This window comes from Apteryx mantelli, chromosome 6 (assembly GCF_036417845.1).
Source record: "Apteryx mantelli isolate bAptMan1 chromosome 6, bAptMan1.hap1, whole genome shotgun sequence".
Taxonomy (NCBI): domain Eukaryota; kingdom Metazoa; phylum Chordata; class Aves; order Apterygiformes; family Apterygidae; genus Apteryx; species Apteryx mantelli.
The window spans coordinates 23,959,187-23,965,186 of NC_089983.1; positions in this window are offsets into that span (position 1 = coordinate 23,959,187).

The window sequence follows — 6,000 nt, forward strand, 5'->3', positions numbered from 1 at the left end:
GGTTCTTCTCTGACATGTGGCTGTTAAGTCTCGAGAGACAGTCAAAAGATTATGTTGGATTAAAGCTCTGTGATGGAGTCCTGCAATGCAGACAGTGAAGTAATTTAGAAGCAAACAAACAAACAAAACCCAACACCCCCTAACTCTTTAGCTAAAGAAACAAAAAGCCCACAGTGGTTATGTAACTGGAAAGGGGGGGAGGGGAAGGTGTCCAAATCTAATAATCTGATTTTCCATCTCGCAATTTTTCTTGTTATCAGGATGATTTAAGCTGCTTTTGTCATTTAAAATCACATTGGGTGATTTTTAAAGAACCAGTGCAAAAATAGAAAAATATGAAGCATTTAGGATTTGCAAATACATTAGCATTATTATGATTTTAAGCTTACTTTGTATACATCCCCTTTATCCCAGGGACTCACAAGTCACCTCTTAAATGAGTAACACCCTGACTTACGGTCATTTGCATATTAGCGGATAGGGACAGAATAGAGCAAAACCTACTGCAGTGCACTGAGATTTGGGAAAATGAGGTCAATGATACCATGATATCTTCTGTAAGTCTTCTATAAAATGTCAGTGGATTTTAATGTGACCTGTCAAAAACCTTGATTTGAAAGTTATTTTGCATTATGGGAACTTCACCTCAGCACACTAGCAATGTTATTGTGACCAGTGGTGATGCAGTACTGTTCTCAGACCATAATATTTAGGCAAATGAATGTGATATTTGAGAATATATTCCCAAGTACTGGCTCATGTGTTCTAATGCTGAAACTATATTAAGCTTAAAAACAAAACAACAGCCTCTGTGCATTTTTAAAAATGCAGGAAGCTTACAGCTGTACTCAGCGTGATTAATATTTCCTCTTGTTTTCAATCCTGTTGCACATAGAGAGTCCTCAATGCTGCTTTGTGTCAACCTGCAAAATCTGTTTCATAGTACGTGCCTGCCTTTCGTCTCCATACTGTGATATAGAGGTATAACAGGAAGTTACAGCAGAAAATCTTGTATCATCATATTGTTAAACTTCAATTCTTATCCTTTTTCAAAGATGGTGATTATCATCCTAGATGAACCCTTTTGCAAGTGTGAAATCTGAGCTAATTAGCAATGGGTTTCCTCGATCAAAGTGGCTTACTGCAGAGTATGTTAGAAGACTGATGCTTAAGTAGCAGCTAGATTGAGAGACTGGAAAGAGCGGTCAGAAATAAATTATTCCACAATTCATAGGAAAAGACTTTTGTCAGGACAAAAGGATCCTGAACACATTACTGGACTCTGTGCTGAGGTTAAATCTCTTGGAAAGGATATATTTGAGCAACTGGATTGCTTATAAGTGATCAGCACTGATGCTGATGATCTATATGTATATGTAGGTATATGTATATCTCTGTTAAAAGGGTCATAGATAGAACCATGCAGGTTTAATACAGATGTAACAGAGGCTCACCTTAGTGATTTGGTTTGCAGCAATGCTGCAGTTTTAAAGTGAATCTTCAACTGTCTCCATTCATTGCATATTAGTTTGATTCTCGGACCACTGTTTTGGTATATTCAATTTATTTTTTTGAAGAAAACTAATTGGAAGCTTAGATCCAAAGCTGATCTAAATTGCTTCAACACTTAATGAGATATTAGGTTCTTAACGAATGTGCCATTCTCCCACAAGCTCTTTCAGCCCGTATTTCCTGTAGGCATATCAACAGAGAGGTCTTCGGTAATGCAGAGCTCTTGCAATACCCTGACATGGTTCTCTTTCTACAAAGAGCCAAGTGCCATGTGTGCCTTTTCACTTACTGTTGATTGTCAATCCTTAATTCATTCTTGCAACTCTCAGCTTATCCTTTATCATTCATCAAGACTTCTTCTAGTTCAAAATTGTTTCCAGTTTATTTCTTTTCCCTCTCCCTGCTTGAATTCCTTCTTTCTCTTATCACCCTTTTTTTTTTGAATTATCTTTTTCCAATTTTGTGGTCTTTTACAATGTTGAGAACTATGCCTTCAGCCTCCTGTTGAAATCCAAGAGGAGAAACCTGAGGTCCCAAGAAGGCTGGTCATTAATCTGTGCAGTGGAAGAAACAAAAGTTGTTTGGAGCAGATGGCAGAACTACTCAGTGGCTCTTCTAGGAATTTACTACTTTCACAATTGCCACTGGGGCACAAGAGGGGGAGGAGGAACGCTGTGCAGAAAAGGTATTTGAAGGGAGTGAAAGCAGTGTTCTTGAAGACCTGGAACAACAATTGCATCTTGAGGGCAGCATAGGAGCCACACACCCTTTATGAAGAGCCTGAAGAGACTGTCAGGTGGGAACACAGTGCCAGGTTGGGCTTTTGGATCTGGGGGGTGACAATAAGAGAGATTTCAAAGGAGTGTGCACCCTCTAAAGCTGATCCAGGATCTCTGTGCCTGGAATCTGCAGACAAATCCAGCAAGGACCTACTGATGGACCGTTTTCTTTTTTTTTATTTCTCCCTACCATAGCCAGGTAAAGATACTGTTTTCTTATATACATTTCTGGCGGAAACAGGCTTCTGGTGATATTACAGCACTGGGCTCAGAGGTGTGGGAAAGTGACACATCTCTAGCTTGACTGCATGGGTTGCTTTGCCTTTAAAGCAATTCCTCCAGGGCCTGGCGCCCTGAGAGGAATCTTCCTGTAGCAGTTCCCTGAGACACATCACTTGCCCAGGCCCTACCCTGTGTGAGATGCCTGGTCCTTTTGCCCAAATGAGCCATGTGTGCAGCATGCTATGATAATCCAGTGCTCTAATAATGTCTTTGGTCTTCTCATGGGAAGAGGCATAAGGACAGCTTGGGAGGGGGTGGGCAAAGAGGAGTCATTTCTGGGACAACAGATCCAATTGTGAGGACTCTCTGGGGCAGAAAGCATGGACAAAAGGGTACTGATGGGCCATCACGAGGCTGGAAGGGCACAGTCACCCCCTGAATAATGTTTCCCCCGGAAAGCTGAAGTCTGGGATACCAGTGAGAACTCTCCTGAGGGGTAGAATTGATCATTGTCAAGGTAAACAGCAAAATGGGAGGTATACAGCATTTAACACTGAATGATCTTGTCTGATCTTGGTACAAAAGCACCAGCCTCCTCATCAAGTCGGACACCAGAGTTACAGAAGACATGGGCATTGTGAGTCTTTATGATGAATCCTGCTACGCTGTCCCCACACCAGTCTGCACCTAATTTCCCAGGCCCAGAGTCTCTGGCAGACCATAAGCAAAGCTGTTATAGTGGAAAGGAGTTCCAGAAAAACTCTGCCTCTCTTTTTCCACAGAAAAAAGGATGTCCAGCCGAACAGACATTCATTCATCCAAGACGATATCCCCATAGGGTTAAGTCTATTGCTCCCCACTGTGGTGCCTTGTAGTGCACATTGCCATGCAGACAACTCAGTTGCCACAGTGACACTTGGAAGTGATATAAAGAACAGCGATACATATAGGGAGTCTCATATAGGAGTGAAACTATAGGGAAAAATAGGAGTGTGGTCCACTGCTATTGCACTAACCTGCTTGCTGCTGCAGACAGAGGCATTCAGATGAAATTTGAGCCCATAGTCCCAGAATGAGGACCAAGTCACCTGTTCCTGATAACTGTACAGCAGTATGAGCTTTTGCTATGGGTAGAACCCAAAGGTTCTAATACATATAAACCAATCTTCTGAAGGAGTATTGAGAAAAAATGTATATTTTATTATAGACGCTGCTTCCTAATTTTATGTGGGACTTAAATTCCTAAGTTTTACATGCCATCTTTTGTAGGTGTTCAGGGTCACTTAGATAAACTGTGAACAGTGAGAACATATCAAGGAGAAAATCTTTATATCCTGTAGTCACACCCCTGTTACTTTGGGTGTCAGCAGTGAGCACATATCTGTTTAACAAGCCAGTTCAAGATAAATAAGCGGGGGGGGGGGAAGATTTCAATATTTCCTGTTTGTTTTTTGTTGTTTTGTTATGTTTTTAACCTCTTCTAAGTATGTCACAAAATTCAGCACTTAAGGTTAACTGAGAGGGACAGGCAAGAATTGGTACGTGCTTGGTGTTTGAGGCACCATGGTCTGGAAGAGGGAAACGTGTGACCAGAATATACAGAGGAATGCTCAGCAGTGTGAACCTTCAAGTAGCAGTGTTGTACAAGATGGAGTTATCTTTGTAAAACAAAACAAAGCACTGCTATTTATAGTTCCACTGATAAATGCCTTTTTAAAAAGGATTATAAAGCCTCATGGCTCTTTAACACTTAAAATTCAACTCCCCTGTTGAATTTTACTTTTCTGGGTAAAGCATCCTCAATATTAGATGTCTAAAGTAATGTGCTATTAAAAGTGTGGCTGTGTAACACACTTCTCTAGTTGTTCTAAATTTAGCTTTTTGAAATCTGTGTCCATCCAGGCAGTTATTGTGCATTTAAATCAATTCTCCCAAACAATAAAAACAATATGGCTTGAATGTTTTGGTGCTGTTAATATAACTATTTAATTAGTCTCTTGTTAAGTGAATGACTCATACTGGTCTTTTTGCATCATTGCTGACTGATTACTTTGATAAGGTTAAACAGAGATATTTCACCCTTAAAACATGGTCCTAAGAAACCAATTACACTAATAATGCCTCTTTGAACAGTCTGTATGATTTTTAATTGATTTTTTTTCACATGTTTAATACAAACACCTGTACTCACATAGAAACACTGAAAAATAATTAAAGAGAAACAGCCTTTTTGTACTGCTAAACTGTAAATACAAACTGAACGCAGGAATTGGTAACATGAGGCAAAACTGTCATTGTATAATTACCTCATTAGTGGGACAGTGTGTAGCTGCCTTGAAAATAGACCTGGCCTACAATCTGCCTCTTAGCCTTCCTTCTTTAAAGGGAGAAAATGTAGCCTCTCTCGCATCTATATTTGGTGCAGGGTGCACACTCTGCTGTGCTAACACACCGCATCAGAAAGGAATTTCAAATGCTCCTCAAGAATTTAGTAATAAAAGTCCTGTTGGCTTTCGCTATGTGCATGGATAAGGGTATGTATAATAGAGTTTCTTTCTGCTGCTACTCATGGAGCCTGAAGAATGGATTAATGAATTATCTAATGTCTCTTCATTCTCCTGATAGGGTTGAACAGACAGGGCCACAGTTTTCACTGCTGATAAGCTTGCAGTTGTGTTGAGTGGTGCTTGTACCACCTGTGAGTTATCTGTTACAACTCCTTCACTTTTGTACTCATCAGTATAGACCCAGAGGCTGGGCAGCCATTTGTTTCGGACAGCTCCCAGCGAAGCAGAAATGTTCAGCTTCCCCAGTGGTGCTGATGGGTAAGTCCTCTCCAGCTGATTTGGAGGACACTGAAGTGGGGAGAGTCTCTCCACCATTTCCTCAGTAAACTTGGGAGGATGCACTGGTCCACCTCTCCCCCATCCCAGATGAAATGAGATGATGTAGATGGTTTCACACCTCACATTTGTGTATTTTTTTGTTTAATCTTTTCACCCTATTAAACTGTTAAAACTCACTTCATTATATTTTTGCCATTATATAAACATTTGAATAGTCACCAAGTGTTTCATTTTTTTTTTCCTTCAGTCTTTCCAGTAGTTGTCACTTTAAGGAAAGGCATAAATCTGACTTGAGTGTTTTATTGGCTCTGACAGCAAAATAAAATTAAACTTGCAAAGAAAAATGATACCAAGTAATTAATGTGTTTGAACAGATGTCTCCAAATACAGATGAGTTGGCTTAGTGATGCATCCGTAAATCAGGCAGAGCTGCCAATGGTCTCAGAATTATTGTGGGGGCCAGTGCTCATCTCTTTCTCTCTCTTTTTCTCTTTCTTTCCCTAAGGTGTTTTTTTTCTCCAGTTTATTGTAGTATGAAACCTTCTCAAGCTTATTTGTGAGTAAAGAATCTAAAGAAATTTTTGCATGGTGCTACATTCAACGAGGAAAGGAGGTGCTTTTTGAAAGCACTAATGTTTTAA